The sequence below is a fragment of the Apium graveolens genome, chromosome 5, assembly GCF_009905375.1.
Source record: "Apium graveolens cultivar Ventura chromosome 5, ASM990537v1, whole genome shotgun sequence".
Lineage (NCBI taxonomy): Eukaryota > Viridiplantae > Streptophyta > Magnoliopsida > Apiales > Apiaceae > Apium > Apium graveolens.
This window is the reverse complement of record NC_133651.1, coordinates 291,324,236-291,340,893: the sequence shown is the minus strand read 5'-3', so window position 1 is coordinate 291,340,893 and position 16,658 is coordinate 291,324,236.

The following is a 16,658-nucleotide window of genomic DNA, read 5'->3' as shown; positions in this document are numbered from 1 at the left end:
CCAAAACTTGACTCGTTTAAAAGTGGTACCAAGAAGTGGTAAAAGGATGTCAAATTGAATGTATATGATGTTAACAAGTTAATTGTTTAATATATGTTGCTAAGTGAATCTTATAGGGTGCAAAGTGACTCTAACATGGTAAAAAGTGACTTATATGGTGGATTGCAGCCAAAATGTTGCCAAAAATTGACTCGTATAGTGGTACCAAGAGGTGGTAAAGGGATGTTAAATTGAATGTATTTGATGTTAACATGTTAATTGTGTAATATATGGTGCTAAGTGAATCTTATAGGGTGCAAAGTGACTCTAACATGGTGAAAAGTGATTTACATGGTGGATTGCATCACAAATGTTGCCAAAACTTGACTCGTTTAAAAGTGGCACCAAGAGGTGGTAAAAGGCTGTCAAATTGAATGTATATGATGTTAACATGTTAAATGTGTAATATATGGTGCTAAGTGAATCTAAAATGGTGAAAAGTGACTCTAACATGGTGAAAAGTGACTTACATGGTGGATTATAGCCAAAATGTTGCTAAAAATTGACTCGTATAAATGTGGTACCAAGAGGTGGTAAAAGGATGTCAAATTGAATGTATATGATGTTAACATATTAATTGTGTAATATATGGTGCAAAGTGAATCTTATAGGGGCAAAGTGACTCTAACATGGTGAAAAGTGACTTACATGGTGGATTGCAACCAAAATGTTGCCAAAAATTGACTCGTATAAAAGTCGTACCAAGAGGTGGGTAAAGGATGTCTAATTGCATGTATACGATGTTAACATGTCAATTGTACAAATATATGGTGGAAAGTGACTCTTATAGGGTGTAAAATCACTTAATTATGGTGTAAAGTTACTTACAAAGTTGATTAGAGCCAAAATTTGGCCCAAAATTGACTCGTATAAAAGTGGTACCAAGAGGTGGTAAAAGGATGTCAAATTGAATGTATATGATGTTAACATGTTAAATGTGTAATATATGGTGATAAGTGAATCTTATAGGGTGCAAAGTGACTCTAACATGGTGAAAAGTGACTTACATGGTGGATTGCAACAAAAATGTTACCAAAAATTAACTCGTATAAAAGTGGTACCAAGAGGTGGTAAAAGGATGTCAAATTGAATGTATATGATGTTAACATGTTAATTGTGTAATATATGGTGCTAAGTGAATCTTATAGGGTGCAAAGTGACTCTAACATGGTGAAAAGTGACTTACAAGATGGATTACAGCCAAAATTTTTCCAAAAAATGACTCGTATAAAAGTGGTACCAAGAGGTGGGTAAAGGATGTCAAATTGCTTGTATACGATGTTAACATCTTAATTGTTTAATATATGGTGCAAAGTGAATCTTATAGGGTGCAAAGTGACTCTAACATGGTGAAAAGTGACTTACATGGTGGATTGCAACCAAAATGTTGCCAAAAATTGACTCGTATAAAAGTGGAACCAAGAGGTGGGTAAAGGATGTCAAATTGCATGTATACGATGTTAACATGTCAATTGTACAAACATATGGTGCAAAGTGAATCTTATAGGGTGCAAAGTGACTCTAACATGGTGAAAAGTGACTTACATGGTGGATTGCAACCAAAATGTTGCCAAAAATTGACTCGTATAAAAGTGGAACCAAGAGGTGGGTAAAGGATGTCAAATTGCATGTATACGATGTTAACATGTCAATTGTACAAACATATGGTGGAAAGTGACTCTTATAGGGTGCAAAATCACTCTAATATGGTGTAATGTTACTTACAAAGTTGATTAGAGCCAAATGTGGCCCAAAATTGACTCGTATAAGAGTGGTACCAAGAGGTGGTAAAAGGATGTCAAATTGAATGTATATGATGTTAACATGTTAAATGTGTAATATATTGTGCCAAATGAATCTTATAGGGTGCAAAGTGACTCTAACATGGTGAAAAGTGACTTACATGGTGGATTGCATCCAAAATGTTGCCAAAACTTGACTTGTTTAAAAGTGGTACCAAGAGGTGGTAAAAGGATGTTAAATTGAATGTTTATAATGTTAACATGCTAATTGTTTAATATATTTTGCTAAGTAAATCTTATAGGGTGCAAAGTGACTCTAACATGGCGAAAAAGTGACTTGCATGGTGGATTGCAGCCAAAATGTTGCCAAAAATTGACTCGTATAAAAGTGGTACCAAAAGGTGGGTAAAGGATATCAAATTGCATGTATACGATGTTAACATGTCAATTGTACAAATATATGGTGGAAAGTGATTCTTATAGGGTGCAAAATCACTCTAATATGGTGTAAAGTTACTTACAAAGTTGATTATAGCCAAAATGTGGCCCAAAATTGATTCGTATAAAAGTGGTACCAAGAAGTGGTAAAAGGATGTCAAATTGAATGTATATGATGTTAACATGTTAAATGTGTAATATATGGTGCCAAGTGAATCTTATAGGGTGCAGAGTGACTCTAACATGGTGAAAAGTCACTTACATGATGGATTACATCCAAAACCTTGCCAAAACTTGACTCGTTTAAAAGTGGTACCAAGAAGTGGTAAAAGGATGTCAAATTGAATGTATATGATGTTAACAAGTTAATTGTTTAATATATGTTGCTAAGTGAATCTTATAGGGTGCAAAGTGACTCTAACATGGTAAAAAGTGACTTATATGGTGGATTGCAGCCAAAATGTTGCCAAAAATTGACTCGTATAGTGGTACCAAGAGGTGGTAAAGGGATGTTAAATTGAATGTATTTGATGTTAACATGTTAATTGTGTAATATATGGTGCTAAGTGAATCTTATAGGGTGCAAAGTGACTCTAACATGGTGAAAAGTGATTTACATGGTGGATTGCATCACAAATGTTGCCAAAACTTGACTAGTTTAAAAGTGGCACCAAGAGGTGGTAAAAGGCTGTCAAATTGAATGTATATGATGTTAACATGTTAAATGTGTAATATATGGTGCTAAGTGAATCTAACATGGTGAAAAGTGACTCTAACATGGTGAAAAGTGACTTACATGGTGGATTATAGCCAAAATGTTGCTAAAAATTGACTCGTATAAATGTGGTACCAAGAGGTGGTAAAAGGATGTCAAATTGAATGTATATGATGTTAACATGTTAATTGTGTAATATATTGTGCTAAGTGAATCTTATAGGGGGCAAAGTGACTCTAACATGGTGAAAAGTGGCTTACATGGTGGATTGCAACCAAAATGTTGCCAAAAATTGACTCGTATAAAAGTGGTACCAAGAGGTGGGTAAAGGATGTCTAATTGCATGTATACGATGTTAACATGTCAATTGTACATATATATGGTGGAAAGTGACTCTTATAGGGTACAAAATCACTTAATTATGGTGTAAAGTTACTTACAAAGTTGATTAGAGCCAAAATGTGGCCCAAAATTGACTCGTATAAAAGTGGTACCAAGAGGTGGTAAAAGGATGTCAAATTGAATGTATATGATGTTAACATATTAAATGTGTAATATATGGTGCTAAGTGAATCTTATAGGGTGCAAAGTGACTCTAACATGGTGAAAAGTGACTTACATGTTGGATTGCAACAAAAATGTTACCAAAAATTGACTCGTATAAAAGTGGTACCAAGAGGTGGTAAAAGGATGTCAAATTGAATGTATATGATGTTAACATGTTAATTGTGTAATATATGGTGCTAAGTGAATCTTATAGGGTGCAAAGTGACTCTAACATGGTGAAAAGTGACTTACAAGATGGATTACAGCCAAAATGTTGCCAAAAAATGACTCGTATAAAAGTGGTACCAAGAGGTGGGTAAAGGATGTCAAATTGCTTGTATACGATGTTAACATCTTAATTGTGTAATATATGGTGCAAAGTGAATCTTATAGGGTGCAAAGTGACTCTAACATGGTGAAAAGTGACTTACATGGTGGATTGCAACCAAAATGTTGCCAAAAATTGACTCGTATAAAAGTGGAACCAAGAGGTGGGTAAAGGATGTCAAATTGCATGTATACGATGTTAACATGTCAATTGTACAAACATATGGTGGAAAGTGACTCTTATAGGGTGCAAAATCACTCTAATATGGTGTAATGTTACTTACAAAGTTGATTAGAGCCAAATGTGGCCCAAAATTGACTCGTATAAGAGTGGTACCAAGAGGTGGTAAAAGGATGTCAAATTGAATGTATATGATGTTAACATGTTAAATGTGTAATATATGGTGCCAAATGAATCTTATAAGGTGCAAAGTGACTCTAACATGGTGAAAAGTGACTTACATGGTGGATTGCATCCAAAATGTTGCCAAAACTTGACTTGTTTAAAAGTGGTACCAAGAGGTGGTAAAAGGATGTCAAATTGAATGTTTATAATGTTAACATGCTAATTGTTTAATATATTTTGCTAAGTAAATCTTATAGGGTGCAAAGTGACTCTAACATGGCGAAAAAGTGACTTGCATGGTGGATTGCAGCCAAAATGTTGCCAAAAATTGACTCGTATAAAAGTGGTACCAAGAGGTGGTAAAAGGATGTCAAATTGAATGTATATGATGTTAACATGTTAATTGTATAATATATGGTGATTGGTGAATCTTATAGGGTGCAAAGTGACTCTAACATGGTAAAAAGTGACTTACATGGTGGATTGCAGCCAAAATGTTACCAAAAATTGACTCGTATAAAACCGGTACCAAGAGGTAGTAAAAGGATGACAAATTGAATGTATATGATGTTAACATATTAATTGTGTAATATATGGTGCAAAGTGAATCTTATAGAGTGCAAAGTGACTCTAACATGGTGAAAAGTGACTTACATGGTGGATTGCAACCAAAATGTTGCCAAAAATTGACTCGTATAAAAGTGGTACCAAAAGGCGGGTAAAGGATGTCAAATTGCATGTATACGATGTTAACATGTTAATTGTACAAATATATGGTGGAAACTGACTCTTATAGCGTGCAAAATCACTAAATATTGTGTAAAGTTACTTACAAAGTTGATTAGAGCCAAAATGTGGCTCAAAATTGACTCGTATAAAAGTGGTACCAAGAGGTGGTAAAAGGATGTCAAATTGAATGTATATGATGTTAACATGTTAAATGTGTAATATATGGTGCTAAGTGAATCTTATACGGTGCAAAGTGACTCTAACATGGTGATAAGTGACTTACATGGTGGATTACAGCCAAAATGTTGCCAAAAATTGACTCGTATAAAAGTGGTACCAAGAGGTGGAAAAAGGATGTCAAATTGAATGTATATGATGTTAACATGTTAATTGTGTAATATATGGTGCTAAGTGAATCTTATAGGGTGCAAAGTGACTCTAACATGGTGAAAAGTGACTTACATGGTGGATTACAACCAAAATGTTGCCAAATATTGACTCGTATAAAAGTGGTACCAAGAGGTGGGTAAAGGATGTCAAATTGATTGTATAAGATGTTAACATGTTAATTGTGTAATATATGGTGCAAAGTGAATCTTATAGGGTGCCAAGTGAATCTTATATGGTGGATTGCAGCCAAAATGTTGCCAAAAATTGACTCGTATAAAAGTGGTACCAAAAGGTGGGTAAAGGATATCAAATTGCATGTATACGATGTTAACATGTCAATTGTACAAATATATGGTGGAAAGTGATTTTTATAGGGTGCAAAATCACTCTAATATGGTGTAAAGTTACTTACAAAGTTGATTATAGCCAAAATGTGGCCCAAAATTGATTCGTATAAAAGTGGTACCAAGAGGTGGTAAAAGGATGTCAAATTGAATGTATATGATGTTAACATGTTAAATGTGTAATATATGGTGACAAGTGAATCTTATAGGGTGCAAAGTGACTCTAATATGGTGAAAAGTCACTTACATGATGGATTGCATCCAAAACCTTGCCAAAACTTGACTCGTTTAAAAGTGGTACCAAGAAGTGGTAAAAGGATGTCAAATTGAATGTATATGATGTTAACATGTTAATTGTTTAATATATGTTGCTAAGTGAATCTTATAGGGTGCAAAGTGACTCTAACATGGTAAAAAGTGACTTACATGGTGGATTGCAGCAAAATTGTTGCCAAAAATTGACTCGTATAGTGGTACCAAGAGGTGGTAAAGGGATGTTAAATTGAATGTATTTGATGTTAACATGTTAATTGTGTAATATATGGTGCTAAGTGAATCTTATAGGGTGCAAAGTGACTCTAACATGGTGAAAAGTGATTTATATGGTGGATTGCATCATAAATATTGCCAAAACTTGACTCGTTTAAAAGTGGTAACAAGAGGTGGTAAAAGGCTGTCAAATTGAATGTATATGATGTTAACATGTTAAATGTGTAATATATGGTGCTAAGTGAATCTAACATGGTGAAAGGTGACTCTAACATGGTGAAAAGTGACTTACATGGTGGATTATAGCCAAAATGTTGCTAAAAATTGACTCGTATAAATGTGGTACCAAGAGGTGGTAAAAGGATGTCAAATTGAATGTATATGATGTTAACATGTTAATTGTGTAATATATGGTGCTAAGTGAATCTTATAGGGGGCAAAGTGACTCTAACATAGTGAAAAGTGACTTACATGGTGGATTGCAACCAAAATGTTGCCAAAAATTGACTCGTATAAAAGTGGTACCAAGAGGTGGGTAAAGGATGTCTAATTGCATGTATACGATGTTAACATGTCAATTGTACAAATATATGGTGGAAAGTGACTCTTATAGGGTGCAAAATCACTTAATTATGGTGTAAAGTTACTTACAAAGTTGATTAGAGCCAAAATGTGGCCCAAAATTGACTCGTATAAAAGTGGTACCAAGAGGTGGTAAAAGGATGTCAAATTGAATTTATATGATGTTAACATGTTAAATGTGTAATATATGGTGCTAAGTGAATCTTATAGGGTGCAAAGTGACTCTAACATGGTGAAAAGTGACTTACATGGTGGATTGCAGCAAAAATGTTACCAAAAATTGACTCGTATAAAAGTGGTACCAAGAGGTGGTAAAAGGATGTCAAATTGAATGTATATGATGTTAACATGTTAATTGTGTAATATATGGTGCTAAGTGAATCTTATAGGGTGCAAAGTGACTCTAACATGGTGAAAAGTGACTTACAAGATGGATTACAGCCAAAATGTTGCCAAAAAATGACTCGTATAAAAGTGGCACCAAGAGGTGGGTAAAGGATGTCAAATTGCTTGTATACGATGTTAACATCTTAATTGTGTAATATATGGTGCAAAGTGAATCTTATAGGGTGCAAAGTGACTCTAACATGGTGAAAAGTGACTTACATGGTGGATTGCAACCAAAATGTTGCCAAAAATTGACTCGTATAAAAGTGGAACCAAGAGGTGGGTAAAGGATGTCAAATTGCATGTATACGATGTTAACATGTCAATTGTACAAACATATGGTGGAAAGTGACTCTTATAGGGTGCAAAATCACTCTAATATGGTGTAATGTTACTTACAAAGTTGATTAGAGCCAAATGTGGCCCAAAATTGACTCGTATAAGAGTGGTACCAAGAGGTGGTAAAAGGATGTCAAATTGAATGTATATGATGTTAACATGTTAAATGTGTAATATATGGTGCCAAATGAATCTTATAGGGTGCAAAGTGACTCTAACATGGTGAAAAGTGACTTACACGGTGGATTGCATCCAAAATGTTGCCAAAACTTGACTTGTTTAAAAGTGGTACCAAGAGGTGGTAAAAGGATGTCAAATTGAATGTTTATAATGTTAACATGCTAATTGTTTAATATATTTTGCTAAGTAAATCTTATAGGGTGCAAAGTGACTCTAACATGGCGAAAAAGTGACTTGTATGGTGGATTGCAGCCAAAATGTTGCCAAAAATTGACTCGTATAAAAGTGGTACCAAGAGGTGGTAAAAGGATGTCAAATTGAATGTATATGATGTTAACATGTTAATTGTATAATATATGGCGATTGGTGAATCTTATAGGGTGCAAAGTGACTCTAACATGGTAAAAAGTGACTTACATGGTGGATTGCAGCCAAAATGTTACCAAAAATTGACTCGTATAAAACTGGTACCAAGAAGTAGTAAAAGGATGACAAATTGAATGTATATGATGTTAACATATTAATTGTGTAATATATGGTGCAAAGTGAATCTTATAGAGTGCAAAGTGACTCTAACATGGTGAAAACTGACTTACATGGTGGATTGCAACCAAAATGTTGCCCAAAATTGACTCGTATAAAAGTGGTACCAAAAGGTGGGTAAAGGATGTCAAATTGCATGTATACGATGTTAACATGTTAATTGTACAAATATATGGTGGAAACTGACTCTTATAGCGTGCAAAATCACTAAAATATGGTGTAAAGTTACTTACAAAGTTGATTAGAGCCAAAATGTGGCTCAAAATTGACTCGTATAAAAGTGGTACCAAGAGGTGGTAAAAGGATGTCAAATTAAATGTATATGATGTTAACATGTTAAATGTGTAATATATGGTGCTAAGTGAATCTTATAGGGTGCAAAGTGACTCTAACATGGTGATAAGTGACTTACATGGTGGATTACAGCCAAAATGTTGCCAAAAATTGACTCGTATAAAAGTGGTACCAAGAGGTGGTAAAAGGATGTCAAATTGAATGTATATGATGTTAACATATTAATTGTGTAATATATGGTGCTAAGTGAATCTTATAGGGTGCAAAGTGACTCTAACATGGTAAAAAGTGACTTACAAGATGGATTACATCCAAAATGTTGCCAAAAAATGACTCGTATAAAAGTGGTACCAAGAGGTGGGTAAAGGATGTCAAATTGCTTGTATACGATGTTAACATCTTAATTGTGTAATATATGGTGCAAAGTGAATCTTATAGGGTGCAAAGTGACTCTAACATGGTGAAAAGTGACTTACATGGTGGATTGCAACCAAAATGTTGCCCAAAATTGACTCGTATAAAAGTGGTACCAAAATGTGGGTAAAGGATGTCAAATTGCATGTATACGATGTTAACATGTTAATTGTACAAATATATGGTGGAAACTGACTCTTATAGCGTGCAAAATCACTAAAATATGGTGTAAAGTTACTTACAAAGTTGATTAGAGCCAAAATGTGGCTCAAAATTGACTCGTATAAAAGTGGTACCAAGAGGTGGTAAAAGGATGTCAAATTGAATGTATATGATGTTAACATGTTAAATGTGTAATATATGGTGCTAAGTGAATCTTATAGGGTGCAAAGTGACTCTAACATGGTGATAAGTGACTTACATGGTGGATTACAGCCAAAATGTTGCCAAAAATTGACTCGTATAAAATGTTGGATTTTTTAAAACGCAGCGGGGCGTGGAAAAACACTTTTACACACACAAAATCCAAATAAAAGCATATAAATCGTGAATAAAAATTCGAGGGATCGAATCTAACCTTTAAAAATAATTCGGAGACAACGATCAGAGATCCTTAGCAGTTGCTCCTCAAGTGTGAAGCACTCCACCGGTATCCACCAAGAAAACGACTTTTAGGAGGAGGAGGAGGTGGAGAGAATTTGGTTTTCTGAAACTTTTGGGTTTCTGGGGGTTGGAATAAAATAGGGTCTATAATAGTGTATTTATAGGCAAAATTTTCAGCTGAAATTTTCCCATAAATAATATTATTATTATCCCATTTATTATTCTCATTAATAATTAAAACACCTTTTAATTATTAATCCTTTTTCTAAACACTTTAGAAATAATTCTCTCTCTTGATTTAATTTCCAAAAATTAAATCCTTAATTAATAATATTAAGAACTTTTCTTAATTAATTTATAATCAATTAAATCTCATTTAATCAATTATTAAATTTGCCAATTAATTATTTATTTCACAAATAAATAATTATTAGCCATTATTAATTAATTCCTCCACCATAAAATCATTCTCTTTTTATGGTGTGACCCTGTAGGTTCAATATTAAGCCGGTAGTAGAAATAAATAATAATAAAACTATTTTATCATTATTTATATAAATTCTCTAATTTATTAAATATGATTAATTAATTAATCACATTTATTCTACATCGTGAGTGATGCTTCTCAACATATCGCGACTATCCGGATAATATGAATTCACTGCTTAGAATACCAAGAACCTGTCAGTGAATAGTTACCGTACAATAAACTCCTTCTACCCTACAATGTCCCGATTAAATACAAGGCATGGATCTCGTGTCAAGCCTATCTAATTCAATCACTTGCTTACCATTTATTATGCGTAGTTCTATGCAAATTAGAAACTCCTTTCTAATTTCATTTACTCTGGCCAGAGATTCCTGAACTAGCATAAGTGGATCAGCCTTGAACATTCGCTTCCTTCACTGGAAGGGGTAGATCCTTTATTGATCATACACTATCTTCGTGTACAAATTCCTATACCCAGAAGAGCCCTAATAATTGTCCCTGGAGACTAAGAACTAAACCAAAGCATAGTTCAGTGTACACAAGATGACTATGATGACCTCAAGTCTAAGGATACTTGTACAACTATCACTAAGCGAACAACTGCTGACACGTGAGTGAACTCCATCAGTTGTTCAGCTGGGCGGGTCATGTTCAGTGAACTTATTCCATAATAAGCACCTACATACTAGCTATAGTGTCACCACACAAATGTCTATGAGAACAGACATCCTTCATAATGAAGCAAGCATAGTATGTACCGATCTTTGCGGATTATTAATTACCAGTTAGTAATCCTATGACCAGGAACTATTTAAGTTTAGAGTTATCATCTTTTTAGGTCTCACTATTATGATCTCATCATAATCCATAAAAAGCTTTACTCTAAACTATGGTATATCTTATTTAAACACTTAAATAGATAAAGCCCGTAATAAAACAAAACAAGTCTTTATTAATATCAATGAAATCAAAACAGATTACATAAAAGTTATTCCTAAATCCTAATACATGATTGGACTTAGGACATATTCCTTTCAATCTCCCACTTGTACTAAAGCCAATCACTCTGGTATCTAATACCCATCTCATCTTTATGACGATCAAAGTGACTTTCAAAAGGTAGCTTTGTGAGTGGGTCTGCTATGTTGTTGTGTGTGTCAACTCTAATTCAATACAATATAAGAAATGTTACCGCGCTTTCACTAACCCTTTTGTAGACGCATGGTTCATCTACGCTTTCGATAAAATCAAACTCTTTGATTATCTCATCAAAACGAATGTTCCATCTTTCGAGAAGCTTGCTTTAAACCACATTAATCGCAAGCAAAATCCGAACTGATTTTAACAGGGCTTCATGTAAAAAGTTTCATCAAAGTCAATCCATTGCCTTTGTTTGAATCCTTTTCCCAAAAGCCTGGCCTTTTAGGTCTCCACCTGGCCATCTGTTATAATCTATCTTTTATATACCGTATACATAGATTCCATTCTGGATTTCATGGCACTATGCCATTTCTCTGAGTCAACACTACTCATAGCCTCATTATAGGTCACAGGGTCGTCATCATCAAATGATTGACAACTCATTGTCATTCTCAATGACAAGGCCATATTACCTCTCAGGTTGGCGAGACACTCTCCCTGACCTATGAATGGGCTGTTCCATAAAAGGTTGTTCAGTCAGAACAGGTGTTTCCACTCGATCTGTAGTAGTTTGTGCTTCTTGAACTTCATTAAGTTCAATTTTGCTCCCACTGTTTCCTTCAAGGATAAACTCCTTTTCCAAGAAGGTAGCATGTCTGGATACAAACACCCGATGATCGGTGCAAAAGTAATACCCTAAAGTCTCTTTAGGATATCCCACAAAACTACATTTTACGGATCGATATTCCAGCTTATCTGGGTCAACTTACTTGACATAAGCTGGACATCCCCAAATCTTAACGTGTTTAAGACTCGGTTTCCTTTCTTTCCATATCTCATACGAAGTTTGAGGAACAGATTTGGAAGGCACCTTATTCAGTAAATATGCCGAGGTTTCCAATGCATAACCCCATAGGAATACTGGAAGATTTGCATAGCTCATCATGGACCGAACTATGTCTAACAAAGTTCGATTTCTCCTTTCAGATACCAATCTGGAGGAGTCCAATGGGAGACTATACCATTTACTTAGAGATAATTTAGAAACACTCCATTAAAGTATTTACCACCTCGATCTGATCGAAGAGTTATGATACTATGTTTGGTTGTTTCTCCACTTCATACTTATATTCTTTGAACTTTTCAAAGGCCTCAGACTTGTGTTTCATCAAACACATATCCGAATCTAGATCTATCATCTATGAAAGTAATGAAGTATGAAAATCCACCCATGGCTTGCGTAGACATTAGTCCACATACATCTGTGTGTACCATTCCTAGCAAATCTGCAGCCCTCTCTCCATGTCCACTAAATGGAGACTGCAGTGCCACAACGAAGTGAGATTTTCATCATCCCTTTTCTTTTACTAGTTTGTTCAATCTGAAGTAAATTATGTCACATATATACAGACCATTATTTAAAGTACCACGTCCATAAAGAATATTATCTCTAAGAATAGAACATTCATTATTCTCAATAATAAATGAAAAATCCATCCAAGTCTAACATGGGAATAATATTCCTCACAATCGAGGGAACAAAATAACAATTATTTAAAACAATAGTCTTGCCCGTAGGCATATGTAAATGAAATGATTCTACATCTACAGCAGCAACTCTTGCTCCATTTCCCATCAGTAGAATCACCTCCTCTTCTTCAAGAGTCCTACTTCTCCTTGGTCCCTGCAAAAATTGCAGATATGAGAACCACAGGCGGTATCTTATACCCAAGTAGAAATGACATATTCACTTCTATCATGAACATACCTGAATCAGAAGCGGTAGTCTCACTACCCTTCTTCTTCAATTCTGCAAGGTAAACCTTGCAGTTCCTCTTCCAGTGCCCCACCTTGTTACAGTGAAAGCAAACAATTTTGCTCTTGGGGTCTTCAGCTTTTGGTGGAACCGGCGTTTTCTCACCTACTTTCTTCTTCTTGGAAGAGTTCCTCTTCCTTTTCTTAGGATTGGAACCTTCACCAATTAGAAGAACAGAACTCTTCTTAGGGGGAAAATTCGATTCCGCAGTCTTCAACATGTTGTGGAGTTCAGGCAGGCTGACATCCAACTTATTCATGTGAAAGTTCACAACAAACTGCGAGAATGAACTCGAAAGCGATTGCAAGACCAAGTCTTGGCTCAGCTCCCCATCCATGGCAAAACCAAGTTGTCCAAGACGTTCAATCAAATTGATCATCTTAAGTACATGGTCATTCACAGATGATCCCTCAGACATCCTACAACCGAACAACTCCTTTGATATCTCATATCGAGCTGTCCTCCCCGCCACATCATACAACTCTTGTAGATGCATGAGGATAGTGTGAGCATCCATATGCTCATGTTGCTTCTGTAGCTCAATGTTCATGGAAGCTAGCATGATGCATTGAGCAACATTTGCATCATCTATCCACTTACGATACACAACGTGTTCATCATTATGTGCATCACTAGCAGGTTCAGTAGGCTTAGGTGAGTCAATCACGTATTCCAGCTTCTCAATCCTGAGAACAATTCTCAAGTTTCGAAGCCAGTCAGCATAATTAGGACCAGTCAATTTGTGAGCATCCAGTATGCTCCTGAGTGATAGTGCAGAAGACATAACGTACAAAGTAAATCTGTAAATGATAAACACATAACAACACTTAGCAAATATTCGATTTCATTTTAAAACACTATATGAATCGGGTCTTTATTCATAAGTGGCTCCCACTAGTTTTCCTAATTTATTCAACCCCCTACATGAAAAATTAAGCATTCATAATGCTAGTGGGAATAGGGATCCTACATTCCATTACACGACCCCGGCTGTAGCACGAACCGCCATGCAATGTTCAATAGGCAGACAACTCTTGTCAATTACATCTCATGTTATTCCCTAATCAAACTTTAGCCTCTTGAATAATTGAGTCTCGGCTGTAGCACGACAAACTCAATATTCTAAGTCAAGTCTAACCCAACATTCCGTACAGTTGAATCAGTCCCCAAAGGCCCACGGCTGTAGCACGTACCGACCTTTAGATTCTTATTCAATGTACACATCTCTATGTAATAGACAAGTATTTCTTATTTCGAAATCAAAGCCCTCGGCTGTAGCACGAACCGACAATGATTCAAAAATAAGAACTACTTTTCTATCATGTTGGAAGGCTATGACCGACACAAGCCCGTTGTATCATTGGCCAATTACTACTTGATATTATTTAATTTTAGAAGGATTATATTACGTTACAATCATAATCATATTATAAAGAGATTCTTCCTTTTAAATTAAATATTTCAAATCAATAATCAATAATCAGACGATTCCCAGATCGGGTGGAGCATTGTCAAGAGGCGTCACTTAATAACCCTTTCTTACAGATAGAAATCTGTTGTTGACAGAATCATCCTTTCTCTCATATCGAAAATTCATATTCAATTACGTGTTTTACAAACACAAGAATCTCATGATTGTATTCATAATATTGTTATTAAGGTTATGAAACAATTTCACTATACTAGGTTGTCTAACAAACGCCTTATGTTCATTCAAGTTCACCTAAATCTATCATCGCATGATAAACTAAGCATATATCACATATATAAACATGAATAAACATCAAGGTAGGCATGTTACATCATCTAGCACATTCGTCTAAGTATTATACATCTCTATGTATCACATGAAGCATTTAAAAGCAACTAAAACAGTCAAAAACAGCTTAAAAACACTTCATGGAAATATAAACAGTTCAAAACTTTTATATAAACTAAAATTGATCACTCCATTAGATCCGTCTCGAAAAAATGAATCCAACGGTATATTGCACGCCCAAAACGGAGTTACGAAACTCCCAGAAAATCAATTTTAAAATCAACAGAGGGTTGTAACGCATTACAGGAACGCGTTACAAGCCCTGTAACGCATTCCGGTGATGCGTTACACCCCTTTTAAGCCATTAAAGGGTGTAACGCATTCCGTGAATGCGCCACAGGTGTGTAACGCATTCCCGGAATGCGTTACACCCCTATAAAATTTTTTTTTTTTCTTTTTCTTTACAGCAGCCGCCTGACATCGTCTCGATACCCGTGCCTGACATCTCTGTCTTCTTTGTCTTCCGTGCAGCACAGCAGACAAAACAGCAGCAGAGCATATACAATACAAATATATATATATACTATATATACATATATTTATACTTATTTAATTACGAATTTAATTGAAACAACTTCAAAAATTCATAATAAAAAATCTATACATCCTAAAATTATGAAAAAAATACCCAGACGATCTACAACACTTGTAGAACCCAGATCAACATTCAAAATTATTCTGAGAAACGATTTCTCATCAGACAAAATTAATCCATAATATAACTTGTAAAAATCATAATTAATTCATACAAGCACATAAAATTATGAAATTTTTACCACAGATCTATATGCATACAACCTATGCTCTGATACCATTGTTGGATTTTTAAAACGCAGCGGGGCGTGGAAAAACACTTTTACACACACAAAATCCAAATAAAAGCATATAAATCGTGAATAAAAATTCGAGGGATCGAATCTAACCTTTAAAAATAATTCGGAGACAACGATCAGAGATCCTTAGCAGTTGCTCCTCAAGTGTGAAGCACTCCACCGGTATCCACCAAGAAAACGACTTTTAGGAGGAGGAGGAGGTGGAGAGAATTTGGTTTTCTGAAACTTTTGGGTTTCTGGGGGTTGGAATAAAATAGGGTCTATAATAGTGTATTTATAGGCAAAATTTTCAGCTGAAATTTTCCCATAAATAATATTATTATTATCCCATTTATTATTCTCATTAATAATTAAAACACCTTTTAATTATTAATCCTTTTTCTAAACACTTTAGAAATAATTCTCTCTCTTGATTTAATTTCCAAAAATTAAATCCTTAATTAATAATATTAAGAACTTTTCTTAATTAATTTATAATCAATTAAATCTCATTTAATCAATTATTAAATTTGCCAATTAATTATTTATTTCACAAATAAATAATTATTAGCCATTATTAATTAATTCCTCCACCATAAAATCATTCTCTTTTTATGGTGTGACCCTGTAGGTTCAATATTAAGCCGGTAGTAGAAATAAATAATAATAAAACTATTTTATCATTATTTATATAAATTCTCTAATTTATTAAATATGATTAATTAATTAATCACATTTATTCTACATCGTGAGTGATGCTTCTCAACATATCGCGACTATCCGGATAATATGAATTCACTGCTTAGAATACCAAGAACCTGTCAGTGAATAGTTACCGTACAATAAACTCCTTCTACCCTACAATGTCCCGATTAAATACAAGGCATGGATCTCGTGTCAAGCCTATCTAATTCAATCACTTGCTTACCATTTATTATGCGTAGTTCTATGCAAATTAGAAACTCCTTTCTAATTTCATTTACTCTGGCCAGAGATTCCTGAACTAGCATAAGTGGATCAGCCTTGAACATTCGCTTCCTTCACTGGAAGGGGTAGATCCTTTATTGATCATACACTATCTTCGTGTACAAATTCCTATACCCAGAAGAGCCCTAATAATTGTCCCTGGAGACT